The sequence below is a fragment of the Zootoca vivipara genome, chromosome 8, assembly GCF_965207765.1.
Source record: "Zootoca vivipara chromosome 8, rZooViv2.hap1.1, whole genome shotgun sequence".
Classification (NCBI taxonomy): Eukaryota; Metazoa; Chordata; class Lepidosauria; order Squamata; family Lacertidae; genus Zootoca; species Zootoca vivipara.
The window spans coordinates 77,663,102-77,680,123 of record NC_142591.1 but is presented as its reverse complement, the minus strand read 5'-3'; positions in this window follow the sequence as shown (position 1 = coordinate 77,680,123).

Genomic DNA, 17,022 nt, shown 5'->3' with positions numbered 1-17,022 from the left:
CGTGCGCGGCTCTGGTTTCGCTAGAAGAGGCTTAGTCATGCTGGCCACAAGACCCAGAAAAACTGTCTGCGGACAAACACCGGCTCCCTCAGCCACTAAAGCGAGATGAGTGTCACAACCCCAGAGTCGTTCGTGACTGGACTTAACTATCAGGGGTCCTTTATCCTTTTTATGTTTAGAGAAAGAAGATTCATCTGTGCCCTCATAGAATCATAGGGTTGTAGAGTTGGAAGGGACCACAACCAACACCCTGCCATGAATATTTTGCCCAGCGTAAGGCTGGAACACACAACCCTAGGATTAAGAGTCTCGTGCTCTAATGACTGAGCTATCCCATCTCTTGCCTTATGCCCACTGGCTTTTTCCGTCTCTTTCTGAAGTGTACTCCAGAATTGCTTGTGTTGTTGCAACTGCTAATGTGATGCAGCTCTTTGTCGGCTGAAGAAAGCGATTTGAAAACTGCTCCCCACATCATCCCCACTGCAGCATCCTATCCCCTCTAAATTTCAATCTCCTTTAAGACCATGGATGCAGTATGAAAGCAGATTATCTCAAGGATAGATTTTTTAAAAAAAATAAATAAAAATATTCATATAGTACCTCTCCCTCCCAATGCTCATGGTGACTTGCAACATGATCAAATAACAGAATCGAAAACAGCACATCAGTTTGAACGCAAAGAAACAAGAGACCCAGGAGGAAGCCTATTATAAAGCCAAATAATGCCAAGGCATCAAACGAAGGGAATCAATCATTCCGTGGGCAAAAACCGTGATGGAATAATAATGATAAAAATAAAAAATATTCATGTTTGTACAAAATGTCAATGAGGAGGGAGCCAACTGGGTCTCCTGGGATAAGGCACTCCAAAGCGGAGACACATCAACAGACTCGGCGCTGTTCCCATCGATCGAGATTCAGATGTCAGCAGAGGCACAATTATGAGGATCCAGAAAAACTGGGCCTTGGCTCCATTTTAGTTTTGTACCACAGCCTCCTGGAAAAGAATGGGTTCTTACTTTTATGGTACAGAAAACAGGGGGATGCAGAAAAGAACAGTGCCAATTGCCTTATTAATAGCAGCTATTCACCAAAACATTAGCTGACAACACTGACAGTCTGCATTGGTAAGCCAGTTCACACAGGTAGTGTGATTAAAAAACATTGTCTGATTCAACCCACAAGAGATACATCAAAAGATTCAATGCTACTGTATGTGTTAGAATGTTCCATCTCCATTGTTGGAGGCAGTATGTGTCATGGACTGGTTGGATGCAAATGAATGGTAGGAGGAACCAGCTGGGGAACCACCAAGGGAAGAAGGCTCAGAGCCCAGAGACTGATGGTGGGACGACTAAGAGGGAGAAGACTGAGAGGAGGAGGAGGAGGAGGCGTTGGAAGCTGGGGGGGGGGTCTGTGGCAGAGAGAAGTTCAGAAGCAGAAGAGTGGGATGAGGGAGGCCAAGAGGCAGAGATAACTTAGGCTGGTGAAGAGTCGTGGATGTCTCCCTCTCCTGCTGTGACAAGTTCCCATCCCCGCTGGTCTAACAGAACCAGGAGAGGCATGAAAAGTGCAGAGGAGAAGTTAGCTTCATGTAGGCACAGTCTCTGATTGCTTGGGGGAAACCCTCAGGAGAAGGAGACATATGTAGCTTTTGGGAGGTGGGGAATTTCCGCCTCTGCAACTACTTCATGGGGAGAGATCTACTGAAGAAGAGTTGCTGTGCTCATTGGGCCTGACACACCAGGGAAATCCTGGGTTGTTGTTTTTTTCTAATAAAGTTAACTCCAGTTACTTCATGTGGTTGATTGCTAGCTTGTTCCTGTCAGTATACTTCTGGATGCAAGTAGCTGCGATTCACAGGTGGGGAGAGTTCTGTTTCACTTGGGTTCTGTTTGTGGGCATCCCAGAGGTCCCTGATTGATCCAGCAGGTGTCAGGCAGCAGAGGATCCCCCCCCCCATGGCAGGTTGCCAGGAACGAACAAGACAAGGTAAAACCCTTACCATCTGCTTTTATTCAATATTCACAGAGAGAGGCTCTGAATGCAACCTCCTGGAATAATGGTGTTGCCCTGAGTAAATCCTTTCTCTCCCACTTCCTCATTCGCCATCCCTTCTACAGGTGGCACTGAGAGCCCTTTGTTTCTGAGCCATTTGCTCTCCAACTTCTAAAGAGCTCACTGGGTTCTGGGAGATGGTGGGTCTGGAATGCTTTCTAGTGATAACGTGTCAGCCAGCTGCTCCGGCTCTGCCTCCTCCTCCTCTCCCATTATTTCCCAACTTTCCCCCTCATCTTCCTCTGAGCTGTGACCTCCCTCAAACATCTGCTGCAATTCTGAACTGTCTTCTTCTTCTCTGGAAGGGTCAGGCTGGGGAGGCACCATTGCTCCACCATTGCTCCTCTTCCCAGTGCCGGACGACAGCAGGGCTCGTCTGTCCCCATCAGGGGCAGTCCATTCTATTTTGCCGCCCAAGGCAAAGCTGGAAGGTGTAGCCCTGCACACACGCCACATGCCACCCGACACCCCTTACCACCCATGCAGAAGTCTTGCTTACTGGGGTCACATGGCTGCAGCCACCAGAGACCTCGTTGTGATTTCATGGGGGTCTCGTGAGATCTGTGTCCTGTGTGAGTGTCTGGAGGCGGTTGGAAGTTGGATGGCGGCTAACAGATTGAGATTGAATCCTGACAAGACAGAAGTACTGTTTGTGGGGGACAGGAGGCGGGCAGGTGTGGGGGACTTCCTGGTCCTGAATGGGGTAACTGTGCCCTTGAAGGACCAGGTGCGCAGCCTGGGAGTCATTTTGGACTCACAGCTGTCCATGGAGGCGCAGGTCAATTCTGTATCCAGGGCAGCTGTCTATCAGCTCCATCTGGTACGCAGGCTGAGACCCTACCGGCCCGCGGACTGTCTCGCCAGAGTGGTGCATGCTCTAGTTCTCTCTCGCTTGGACTACTGCAATGCACTCTATGTGGGGCTACCTTTGAAGGTGACCTGGAAACTACAATTAATCCAGAATGCGGCAGCTAGACTGGTGACTGGGAGCAGCCACCGAGACCATATAACACTGGTCTTGAAAGACCTGCATTGGCTCCCAGTACGTTTCCGAGCACAATTCAAAGTGTTGGTGCTGACCTTTAAAGCCCTAAACGGTCTTGGTCCAGTATACCTGAAGGAGTGTCTCCACCTCCATCACTCTTCCCAGACACTGAAGTCCAGTGCCAAGGGCCTTCTGGCAGTCCCCTCGCTGCGAGAAGCCAAGTTACAGGGAACCAGGCAGAGGGCCTTCTCGGTAATGGCACCCGCCCTGTGGAACGCCCTCCCACCAGATGTCAAAAAGAAAAATAACTACCAGACTTTTAGAGGACATCTGAAGGCAGTCCTGTTTAGGGAAGCTTTTAATCTTTAAGAAATTAGTGTATTCTAATATTTCTGTTGGAAGCCGCCCAGAGAGGTTGGGGAAACCCAGCCAGATGGGCGGGGTATAAATAATAAATTATTATTGTTATTATTATCTTACGGAGCTCTCACGAGATTTCACCAGAACCTGGAAGATCTTGCGAGATCTCACCAGAACCTAAGCTGCTTCTCCTCACTTCTCTGGCAGTGTTGGCAAGGAGGCGGGCATGCTGGCGGAAGCAGCCATTGGATTCTTCCACCTGAGACTGCTGCCTGAGTCTGCCTCATGGACGAGCCAGCCCTAGTCCCCATGTTCCTACAGAGTCATGAATTTGGTATGAGATAACAGAACCATGGATGCCAATACTTCAAACTGCTTGTGGGAGATCGGTTTGAGAATTCCTTGCGTGTGCTGCCACAGTTCTGCTAGAAAAACAACCTGTCAATCGCAAGGGGGCACAGCTTCATAGCCATGTGCAAGAGGAATAACAAAACTCGGCAGATAGTAAGCCATAAGAATTCTGGTTGTGTGTGTTTGAAATAAACACAGAATCAAAACCAATAGAGGGAAATTGCGCTGTGTGAGGAAATGGCTTCTAATAAGCACTATTCGTGGTAATGGGAGACCAAGGGCGGCCACATTTTATTCAGGACACTAACATTTTGCCCTTGTCCACTTTGTCATTTGAAATAGCAGTAGGAGAGATGGAGAACCAAGCAGTTTTACATTATATGGATGGAGGACAAATCAAGGGGGCGGGGTTCAAATTGCTGAGAACTGACACATTGACAACATAATAACCTCGCTCCGATCTTGTTAGTTTCTGCTTGGGAAAAGTGCCAAATGTTAAATGCGCTAGGTACTTAATTAGGAAGGCTGGAAGTCATTGTTGAGGCAAATGGCAGCAAATGGCCACACAATGTAAATTCCAATTAGTCCACAAGTCACATTCGTGTACCTGAAGACGACAGTCCCCACTGCGGAGCCAACCTGGGCAAATCACCTGTAATCAGACATGATCTCTGTATATATACTTAGGATATGAAGCCCAGATGCTGTGATGATGGAGTGACTCACTGTGTGCGTAAACTAGGAGGGGAAGGGGGGTTCACACACCAGCAGCTGTGCCAAAGAAATGTTTAAACCTGATCTTTGAGGTTGCACAGTAGTAAGGTAGGCTTGTAAAAACTCAAGATCTGCTAAGCCAAATGCAGTTCATCACACCTTGTGTGAAGGACCAGCAAGACCTTGGAAGCTCTCCTGCTTTTGCCGCCTGCCCCAACTAAAAGTGCCAGCCAGAGGTAGGGGGCATGAGTTCTCTAAGAATTGAATAGTTAGGGCAGGCATAGGCAAACTCAGCCCTCCAGATGTTTTGGGACTACAACTCCCATGATCCCTAGCTAAAAGGACTAGTGGTCAGGGATGATGGGAATTGTCAGAGCCGTCTTTCCTATTGGGGCTACTGGCGTGTTGCGCCAGGGTGCGGGCGCCTCAGGGGTGCCCCAGAGAGTTGGGGAGCTGCACGGCTTTGCCAGCAGCCTCCCCTTCCCTGCATGCCGGCTTGAGACGCAGCACCCCACTGCCAGCGCTGCCCTCGGCCGCCCTCGGCTGCGGGCACCGTTGCAGGGAAGCCGGCCGCGAGCCTCCCATTGGTGTGGCAGCCAGGGCTCCCTGGATGGCAGTGCTGCGTAGCCGCTTTGGCCGAGGCGGAGCACAGTTGCTAGTGTCCCCGCCCATCAGGCTGCCTTTTCCAACAGCCAGCCGTGCCTGGCACTGCGCGGCACTGCAGTCCAGGGAGCCTGGGCTGCCGCGCCAATGGGAGGCTCACGGCCGGCTTCCCCGCAACGGCACCCATAGCCAAAGAAGAGGCAAGTGAAGGCGGTGGTGCCAGCGGGGCGCTGCGACTCGCACCAGCGATGGCGATGCCGGACTCATGCTCGCCTTTTCTCGGGCTGTGGGCGCCGTTGCGGGGAAGCCAGCCGTGAGCCTCCCATTGGCGCGGCAGCCCAGGCTCCCTGGACGGCAGTGCCGCACAGCCGCTTTGGCCAAGCAGACAGAGGCAGAGGTGGAGCACAGCTGGCAGCGTCCCTGCCCGCCAGGCCACCCCCTCCGATGGCCTGTCGCGCCTGGCACTGCTGGCGGAGCGCGAGTCCGGTGTCACTGTCACCGGTGTGAGTTGCGGCGCCCCGCTGGCAGCACCACCCTTGTCCGCCTTTTCTTGGCCTGCAGGCACCGTTTTGGGGAAGCCATCCATGAGCCTCCCATCGACGTGGCAGCCAGGGCTCCCTGGACAGTGGGAGGCGCCCGAGGGATCCCTGCACCATGGTTAAGGTTAAGACAGCCCTGGGAATTGTAGTCCCAAAACATCTGGAGGGCCAAGTTTGCCTATGTCTGAGTTAGGGGGATGGGTTTAGAGAGTCCTCAACAGACACCTACATTTCCTCAAGGAACAGCACATGGGGATACAAAGAGCAAAACAAACCTTTCATCGGTCGATAAAGGCTTTGAAGTTTAAGAAAATAGCAAACTATATTAAGAAAAATGTTAAAGAGTAAGAAATTGGATAAGATGGAACCTTAAAGTGTAAGTGTATGTAATTTGGGTTATAAACATTGATGTTTGGTGAGCAGGAAGTCACTAGTTTTGTTGAACTGAACTGTTGAGTAACAAATGTAACTTCCAATATGGAAAAATAATAAAATATTCATGTGTGTGTGTGTGTGTGTGTGTGTGTGTGTGTGTGTGTGTGATCGATCCATCCAACCTTACAGATATTTACACAATTTACAGCAAGATGCTTATGTTTCTGCGCTTAAGTTGCTGGTATTTTATTTACATCCAACCTTTATTCTATGATGGAAGCTGAGGTCGAACACAGAAGGTTCCTTGCTGGTCTCTCATCTAGTTGCTGACCAGATTCAGACCTGCTTAGCCTCAGAATCAACTTTCCTAATACAGACCTTGGTCCTCAAGAAATGAGCTCCAGTTCTACATAGTCTGAGAACTTCCAGACTAGCCACCTACAAGGACCAAGGACCAAACTGATTCATGTCAAACAACACTAGCTGGCTGTTCTGGACCTCTGTGCCAGTTAGGTTGTGTTCTTGTCTGTGCTCACATGTACTTGATTGTAAGTTGTTGGTGAGAACCTGGAGGTTGTGCTGCATTAATCTCCATGAAGAAGTCTTGTAACTGTGAGCTTGAATGAAGCAAAGAGGTGCAAGGGGAAAAGCTGTGAAAATCAAAACTGTTATGCAAATTGTTAAACTGGAGAAGGTTATCTGGGGATAATCATTTTTGAAAGAAGGGGAAAACAATTTAGCTGGGAATTTTGATCGTATTTGACAGATAGCGCCTAATCATCTATTCTTGATGAGAAGCTCTCTGCTCCTAGGGGTTACTTTATCAGCATATCCGTTCCATTCAGTTTGACAACCCTGATCTTAATCTGCTAATACTATCTGTATTGTCAAATAACGTATGTTGGGCGTTAAAAATGACGCTAATGAGAGGGTGTTAGATGTGAACAACATCACAATCCTCTTGAATTTTGAGTGGAATGTGGCAGTACAACCATCACTGCAGCCACTGTTGTGTAGACTGCATTGCATGCAAATCCCTTTTTCAGTTAACATTTTGCAAAAGTTGTTGGGGAACACTGGCACCAACTCCAGGAGGCCCTGGGGGCTCAGGCACCCAGAACATTTTTGCTGTGGGTGCCCAGGCTCCGCCTCCCACCACTGCTGCCATGCGCCGTGTACCACTACTGCCGGACACTGCCTTACCGGTGCCACAGCAATAACTGGGCTGGGGCCTGCATCTCCACCACGGGGTCTCTGTTGGGGCCCACTGTGGCTGCAGACATGCTTCTGGGATGCGGCTGTGACGGCATGGGCCCCAACAGAGGCCCCACGGTGGAGGCACAGGCCCCAGCCAGTTGCCAGAGTGCGTGAAGACGCTCCACCGTGCCATCATAATGTCACAACATGATGTGACGTCATTATGTAAATGGCACACTGCACTTGCTCTGGGGAACCCACAGTCTGAGGCTGAAGTCGGTGGCATAGCGCTATTGTTCTTGTGTCCTTTTTGCTGACATTTCGTAGGCATCTGATGGCCCATGGCGAGAACAGAATGTTTCAGGGACAGGGCAAAAGAGGAGGACACTGGAGAGGGGGGTAAAGTCAGGGGCTGGGCAGAGGAGGAGAAATGTGGAGACCGCCTCCCCATCTTGACCCTTCCAGAGAAGAGGAGGACAGTATAGATTTACAACAATGGTTTGTGTGAGGTCACAGCTCAGAGGCAGATGAGGGGGAAATTTGGGAAACAACGGAAGAGGAGGAGCAGGCAAAGCCAGAGCAGCAGCTGGCTGACACATTGTCACTAGAAAACATTCCAGACCCTCCACTTCCCAGAATCCGGCGAGCCTTAAAAGTAGGAGAGCAAAGAGCTCAAAGATAGAGGGCACTTAGCAGCACCTGTAGAGGGGACGATGAGAATGACGAGTGAGGAAGTGGGAGAGAATGGGGGTGGAGATTCACTCAGGACCATGCCATTATCCAAGAGGCTGGGTTCTATAGCCTCTCTCTGAAAAGTTTGAAATAAAAAAGGAGTGTGAGAAACTTTCCCTTGTCTTTATACTTTCCTGGGCAACCAGCTGACAGCATCCTGCCAGAATGCTGGACTAAAACTGGCCTTTGACCTGTTCCATGAGCGTTATACTCATGATAGGAGGACCCCAGGCAAGGGAGTTTTTGCTTTCATTGCTCCAGAAGAAACCACCATAAGGCACCATCAAATACGGAGTTAGACCACTGGTCCATTTAGACCCCAGATGTAAATAATGGAATCCAGCTTTTCAAACTGGGAGACTTCATATTTTGGCTCTCTCCAATTATAATTTCACCTTCTCATTAGTATCCAGCTCCTGTTGCCACTGCAACTGTAGGGTTGGACTAGGGTGGCAGTTTCTATGGGCTCAAAGTGCAGCTCTTGCTAGACAGAACTTGGGATTACTAAGCAAAAAATTTAGAGGCTAGGATTCTGATTGAGGGGGAGATGCGGCGTCTTGAAATTGCACCCTTGTCAGGTGGCCATCTTCCCTGTACATTTCAAAAGGGAAACTTTTGAAGTACCAGCTGGGCTGACGTCTGATCCAATTAATGCATCAACCTACAGACCTTCTCTGGAGTTTAAATTTGGATTTGTTTGTCCTGAGAGCTCTCAACCATAATTATAACATGTTGATTTCAAAGAGGGTGGAAGGCAACAGCAAATAATTAAAGAAGAAAGAAAGGAGTTAGAGTGTGTGTATACAGCTTGTACTCTGAAAGCAGAGATCTGCTCTTTCCTTGTTGTGGCTGCAAATTCCCCACCTCCTCACATTTAAAGGAATGTTAAATCCCGGTGGAAGCAGAAATCCTATTTATGGAAGAAGCTACCTTGGGCTCCTTGATCACTGCAGATGGTGACAGCAGTCACGAAATTAAAAGACGCCTGCTTCTTGGGAGAAAAGCAATGACAAACCTAGACAGCATCATAAAAAGCAGAGACATCACCTTGCCGACAAAGGTCCGTATAGTTAAAGCAATGGTTTTCCCAGTAGTGATGTATGGCAGTGAGAGCTGGACCATAAAGAAGGCTGATCGCCGAAGAATTGATGCTTTTGAATTATGGTGCTGGAGGAGACTCTTGAGAGTCCCATGGACTGCAAGAAGATCAAACCTATCCATTCTGAAGGAAATCAGCCCTGAGTGCTCACTGGAAGGACAGATCATGAAGCTGAGGCTCCAATACGCCACGAGAAGACAAGACTCCCTGGAAAATACCCTGATGTTGGGAAAGATGGAGGGCACTAGGAGAAGGGGACGACAGAGGATGAGATGGTTGGACAGTGTTCTCGAAGCTACCAACATGAGTCTGGCAAAACTGCAGGAGGCAGTGGAAGACAGGAGTGCCTGGCGTGCTATGGTCCATGGGGTCACGAAGAGTTGGACACGACTGAACGACTAAACAACAGCAACAACCTTTAAATACCCTTTCCATCCCCTAATCAATTTGAAATCTGTTTGGAAGTTTTGTGTCCTGCGGGTATAGGACGGTCTATAAATTAAATAAATAACAATAAAACAATAATAACATTCACTCCTGTTTCATTTGTGCCTTGATGGACCTTGGGAATGGATGGGGGAGAAATTCTATTGCATTTAAAGGCGAATGGACCAAATTTATGGAGGAATTCCCGAGATAGCCTAGGCAAAACGACCTGGCCAAGCTAGCTAGGCCAATTACGAAACAATATAGGGCCATTGAGGGCCATTGACAATACAAGGTAACTGTTGTCCCTCCCCTTTCCCCCTTGCCTTGAGATGTAAGCAAAGACTGGGTATTTGGAAGGTTGCCAGGGTAACTGGGTGTGAGGTGACAGGAAAATAGAGTCTTTTAGCAAGGTGTGCTGGGAAGAAGATGGGGAAATAAAACCGTCTGGGATCCATCTTGGGCAGGCTGGCTGAAGCCTGGCTGGGAGAGATGCCTTGGACTCCAGGGCAGGACTCCCTTTGTACAAACTGAAGGTGTAAATAGGTGAATAAACCATAGTTCTTAAAGCTACGACAGTCTCCGCCGTGTCTCAATTCTCCAAAGGAATGCAGACCCTGGGGGAGTGCCTGGAACCCTATGTGCTACTACACTGTGTGTGTGTGTGTGTGTGTGTGTGTGTGTGTGTGTGTGTGTGTGCACTTTCTTATTTGAATCAGTATTGTGAGCAGGGTCGTGAGGCAATAACAAGCCACCGCACACCTATATAGCTGACATCTTCTGTGCAAGGATTTCCTTCCTGGAACTGCATGGATGCAGATTGGATATGTGTGTGGTTGTGTGCATCCGGCATGTTCAAAAGCACAGCAGAGGAAACCTTTAGCCATTCTTCAGAATGAACAGCACACTCACTTAGGCTAGCAGCCATCTGCCTCAGGAACCATGCATTTGGAGGCACTATTTACGCTGTGGTAGCCTATTTGACTGCTGAAACACCTGCCGTTCTGCCTCTTGGCTAATCTTCACTTTTGTATATTTACAAAAGAAGCGGATGGGCCATGTGGTTTTCAAATTGTACTCAGGGCCTTGGCTGAAAACTAGCACTGAATAATATTCCCCCAGCCGCTCTTAAATCACTCTTTATTTCTCTGATTCGATTTAAGAAAGGGCTCACTTTTCTTCCTAGTGGGGCAGAGGTTAAACAACCTGACAAGTATTTTTAAGAACACTGGACTGGCAAAAAAAAGATTACTCTATGCCGTTTGTACTTAATACCAATGACAAACTTAGTTGGTCTCTAAGGTGCTACTAGAAGGAATTTTTTATTTTCTTTCGACTACGGCAGACCAACATGGCTACCTATTCATATCTTAAATGTGAACAAAGAGACAATGGGCAGGCTTCCGATTTCCTTCGATCTTGCAGAGAAATATATGAGGTCAATTTTGGGAGAGACAAAATGGACTTTTTCTGTGGGTTTCAGACATGTGGTTCATATATTTATGTATGTGTTTGCTTGGTACATTTATGGACATGTGTATGTGTGTGTGTGACCTTAAAATTCTTATAACACCAAACTCACAGAACACATACACAGAGTTACCAAGTAAGTCTGCAGCTGGGGAGGGGGAGAGATTTTGAACCCGAGATGGTTGGACAGTGTTCTCGAAGCTACCAACATAAGTCTGACCAAACTGCGGGAGGCAGTGGAAGACAGGAGTGCCTGGCGTGCTGTGGTCCATGGGGTCACAAAGAGTCGGACACGACTAAACGACTGAACAACAACAACAACAACAAGGGTAAGAGGGACACTTAGCTCAGTAAACCTGATTAGAAGATGCCTGTGGTGGGCTTCTAATGAGTTCAGATTCAAACGTTGTGTTTATGTTATCCTGCTTCTTGGCAACAGGTTTCCTCCTGTCCTTCAAAACAAAACAGAACAGTTTGTTATTGTGAGCAGCATTCAAACCTGTATACTATCACCCTTTTTTCAGGACGAACAGCAGTACCTCTGGGACGTCTGATAATAGAGTTTCCAACCAGGCTGTCTGTTATCCGACTTGATCAGACGCTGCTTCTTGACACCCGCCTATTCCCTGAAGCAAGCCTCCCCCAATTACTGGGACTTGTACAGAGCCACTTTGGGCTTTCATGAAAGAAGAAGAAAAAAGGCTACCATCTTCAGCAAGTCAGCAAATGACTGTATATAGAGAAAGATACGGATATACCATATTCCTACATATGCCATTTTAGGGTACTGAGATCAGGTGTTTTTTTTCCATAAATGCCACATGTTCTCCAGTCCTTCCACTGTCCAGCTATGGTAGGGACAAAAATAAAAGCAGTCATCTTGGTGTCATCCAAGTTAAAACAGAAAGTCTGGCTAGAGTCCTGAATTGTATAAGAATGGTTATGTTCCTTTCTGTCTAGATCGCTGTCTCTTTCTCCTATTAGGGAGTTCAAGGCCTCATCTTCCTATATTCTCTATAGCAGGGGTGGAAACCCTTTTGACCCAGGGGGGGTCAGATCTTTCTCTTCCCCTACCAGAGGCAGATATAGGGGAGCACAACCCGTTCGCCCTCCCTGGGCACGGAGCCTCAGGGGCATGGCAGAAGGTGCCTAAATAATGACTTAGAATGGAAGGTGAGGGGGGGTATTGAATTTTGGTGCCACTGAAATTTGAAAGCCCAAAGCCCACCACTGCTCCTACCCCATGAAGCAGTTTTGACAGCTGAGTGCTGAGTGGCAGCATCCATCTGACAGTATTTGAAAATGTGTATTTTGAATAATGTACCTATGGGTATAGGGTGGTCTATACATTCTATCTATCTATCTATCTATCTATCTATCTATCTATCTATCTATCTATCATCATATCTATCTATCTATCTATCTATCTATCTATCTATCTATCTATCTATCTATCTATCATCAACAGAGAGCACAAGAAACAAGCCAGTGTAAGTTAAGAAGATGCAAAGTTACACTAGATCCAAACCCCATTCATCAACGGGGCTGTTGTTGCTGCTCTGCCTAAGCCTGAATGAGATAAACATCCCATAACCATAGGCCTAGCAGGGGCCCAGATCAACATGAGGCGAAATCTCTTTGTAGAAATCTGAAATTTGCACTACCCCCAGATTTGCAGGTCCCCAGCAGTGATATCAGTGTAACCAAACCTTGTGTTGTTGTGAAGCTAGCACAGGGCCGCCTTACCCAAAGGCGCTAGGGGTGCGGGGCACCTGGGTGCCAGGCTCTCAGGGGCACCAGACTGAGAGTCCAGGGCCCGAGAGTTGAGTCCGGGGAAGAGCCCACCCATGGGTTGGAGCGCCGTGGTTGGCTCTTCTGCTCTGGGCAGCCGGCTCCACCCTCCTGCATGCCTGGGACTGACCAAACAGGGGAGGGGGCGCTGGGTGGATCTTTGCACCCGAGTGCCGCATATGCTTAAGACAGCCCTGAGCTAGCATCATGGGCGTAGGCAGGGGGGCAGGAGGGGGCAATTGCCCCCCCTAGAAGCAAAGGCTGAGGGGCGCAGCAGTGTGGCAGCCCCAGGCTCCCGCTCCCGGCGCGAAGCTCCAGAGTCACGCCGGGAACGCGAGCCTGTGGCTGCGTCCTCCGCGCCTCCCAGGTCTTCGGAGGAGGCGGCCCCAGGCTCCCGCTCCCAACGTGAGCCTGGGGCCACCTCCTCCGAAGACCTGGGAGGCGCGGAGGACGCAGCCACAGGCTCGCGTTCCCGGCGTGACTCTGGAGCTTCGCGCCGGGAGCGGGAGCCTGGGGCCGCCTCCTCGGAAGACCTGGGAGGCGCAGGCCACGTGGCCCCGCCCACATTTCTGCTGTGGCCCCTCCCCTCCCGCCCCTTGCCCTGTCCCCTGCCCCCCCTAATTTTGCTCCTGCCTACGCCCCTGGCTAGCATGCTGCTCTGAACTCCTTGGAGGAAGGATGGGATAGAAATAAAGCAAAATGATAGGATAAACCTGCCAGTTCCTACCACAGAGGGGGGGGGGGAATGGATACACTTTCAACAAAAAGACAGGACTAGATAAATCATCTTCTGCCTCTGTTGGCAGGCAACATGATTTATTGCTGCAATAATAATTTTTAAAATCCAGTTTGCTGAATTAGTTTTCAATTTCATTTGAGGACTGCCCTTTGCTTGGGTTCGCTGTCCTGTATTCCTCCAATAATTATTAATTTAATTGTTCGGGTTTTTGTCCTTACATAATGCAGTCCATTTGGCTGGCCACAATTATCTTACAGTGTTCTCTTTTCTTTAGATTATAATAGAAAGTTTCCCTCTCTCACCCCTCAAGAAATGTTTCTTTGGCTTTCTGCTGCTTCCATTACTATTCCTACTGCTATTTTTTAAGAGCAATTAGATCCATCATCACCACAATGAATTAAATATACTTTAGTAAATCTGTTTTCATATGTGCAGATAATATTCTAATACACCTCACAATTGAGGCCATCTGGAAATAATTCTTTTCTTAATGTTTTTACTAGCAGGAGGGAGAGGCCTTCAGAAAGAATATAATAGTATGCTGATCTTTTCAAAAGCTTGAGGATCAATGCTTGAAAGAGGGTGTGTTTGATTAGAAGAGGACTAATTCAAAACAACGGAGTTTTAATTAGAGCTGTGCACAGCAGCACCCATAACCCAATCCAGGGCCCTGATCCAGGGCCCCAGATTAACCCCACCCACCACTGAATCAGTTCAGGGTTAATGTTTAACTGGGGGAGTCCAAAGCAGGTGGATTGGGGTCTAAAGCATAGCTGCCAAGTCTCCTGTATTCCCTGGGAAACCCCAATTTTTCCAGCCATTTCCCGCTGGCAGCCCGGATTTAAAAAAAACCCGTAAATCCCCTGGATTCTGACCGGCCCGGGGAAGCTCATTCTGCGCATGTCTGTAGTCTCTGGACATGCACAGAAGCTATTTCTGGCACTGCAGCCATTTTGGAAATGGGCAGAGCATGCGTAGAAGCGACTTCCGGTGCTGCGGCCATTTTGGAAATGGGCAGAGCATGCGTAGAAGCAACTTCCGGTACCGCTCTGCCCATTTCTAAAATGGCCGCAGAGCGGCTTCCGATGCCGCGCCACTGCCGATCCCGAAATTTTCAATCTGGGAGTTGGCACTTATGGTCTAAAGGGGTGGGCTAGCGAAGGAGATGCTGTATCAGCTGGTGAACAGGTGATGCAATCCTGCTGGGAACTGCTTCCCCAGTGCATGCTGGAAGAGTTGGTGGGTGGGTTGACTCAATCTGAACAGTCCCAGAAATAATACATGCTATTGCCCAGACTTTTTCAAGGGGGAGAGTCTTGGGAAGACAGGCGAACTAATGCCAGCATACTGGAAGAAGCAAAGATCACCAGTGTTGAAGCAATGATTGTTTAATATCAACTTTGTTGGACTGGTCGTGTTGTGGGGATGCCTGATCATCGTCTTCCAAAGCAACTACTCTATTCCAAACTTGAAAATGGAAAGCGTAATGTTGGTGGTCAACAAAAGAGGTCCAAAGACTCTCTCAAGGCAAATCTTTAAAAAATGTAATATAAACACCGACAACTAGGAAACACTGGCCGCAAGCGTTCCAACTGGAGAACAGCCTTTACCAAAGGTGTCATGGACTTTGAAGACGCTTGAACTCAGGACGAAAGGGGGAAATGCGCTAAGAGGAAGGCACGCTTGGCAATCCCTCACCATGATCAACTCCCACCTAGAAACCTATGTTCCCACTGTGGAAGGACGTGTGGATCCAGGATTGGCCTCCACAGTCATTTATGGGCTCAAAGTTAAGACCGTGTTCATGGAAGACAATCTTACTCAGCTCCCCAGACCTTCCCCCCTTTTTGGGACAGAGGAGTGGGAAGCTATGTCATGGCCGGCTGCTGCTCAAGCAATTTTTATTACTGAAGCTCTGGAAAAGAGTCATGTGGTGAAATCTGTACCATTTCCCATGTGGCTGGTATTTAACATCCCAGCAGAAGGCCAGGAGAACACGACAGTAAAAGAAGAAGTCAACAAGGCATATTTTATGAGAAGAGGTTGAAAGAACTAGACCTATTTAGCTCAATGACAGGGAGGATGTTAAGGGATATGATAGATGAGATCTGTTGCATGAGCTTCCACAATTCCCTCGCATCTTCTCTCTGGGGAAAAGCTTGCAGGCAGCAGAGACTTTCATCTGGCAAGGCTTAAAGTTCTGGTGCTTTTTTGTTTTACAGTCTGCTGCTAAAGGCTTTGTATTAGTGATGACAAGGTCAGAGAAGTGTGTCTATCACTGGAACTGCATGATAATGGGGCATGTGCTGGTTAGGAACACAGGAAACTGCATCTACAGGTGAAACTCAGAAAATTAGACTATCGTCGAAAAGTGCATTTATTTCAGTAATGCAACTTAAAAGGTGAAACCAATATATGAGATAGATGCATGACATGCAAAGCAAGATACGTCAAGCCTTTATTTGTTGTAATTGTAATTATTTGTCGTTAGGCGGGTCAATTATAAATGGAACGTAATTAATGAAATGTAATAGCGATGTTTATTTTTGTATTATTGTAACTATTTGTTTTATTACTGTGGAATTTCCAAAAGAAAGCATTTGTAAAAATTAAAAGAAAAAGAAAAAAACAATAAGTTGCATTACTGAAATAAATGCAAAATAAAAAAATTCCTTCAGTAGCACCTTAAAGACCAACTAAGTATTTATTTTGGTATGAGCTTTCGTGTGCATGCACACTGAAGAAGTGTAGGACCACAACTCCCATCAGCCCCACCCAACATGGCCAGTGATCAGGACTGATGGGAATTGAAGTCCAACAAAATCTACAATCAACACTGGTTCACCATCCATAGTCTAGCATATACATGCAATGTTATCTCAGTGTAGGAAACTCGTATTAAGAGAAGTGGACATCAGGGATCAAATTCAACAAAAGACAATATCTATTCCCTTACAGGAAACTGCTGGTGAGGCAACAGAGTGGGCGTCATAGCGCTTTCTTCCCCTCAAAATGTTCCCGTCAGAGTCACACACTCTGTGGTGTTTGTTAAGTAACATATTAATAGTGCTTAGAGACTGGTGCAAGAATTTCTAACACAGCAGATGCTTTAGCAGAGGCAAATGTGATTGCCAATGAGGTAATGTAGCAGGATGCGATCATATGGCAAGCCTGTCAAAGCTTCCCTACCCCCAGTTTATGTTTCAAACATTGGGAAGAATTTAATGTGGCTGACATGGTTTGGGATGAAGTTCTCCATCCCAGAGATGTGCCAATGTCTTGATTAGCATGGGGGGCACCAGATGGGGTGGGCAGGAGGCAAAAACCCCACCCACAGTAGAAAACAAGGAGCTAGCGCCCATTGCTGACTCCTGTTATGAACATATACTGTTATTTTTTAATTTCAGATATCTCAACATGTGGGGCGCAGCTCACCTAACTAGAAAGATGCATTGCCCCTTCTGTGCTCCCCACAAATCAACCTGAATCTTCCAACATTCGCCTTCTTTGATACCCATGACTTCTAGTGTTATGAAAGAGGAAGAAAAAGATTTTCTCTACCCACTTTCTCCTTGCCTAATTA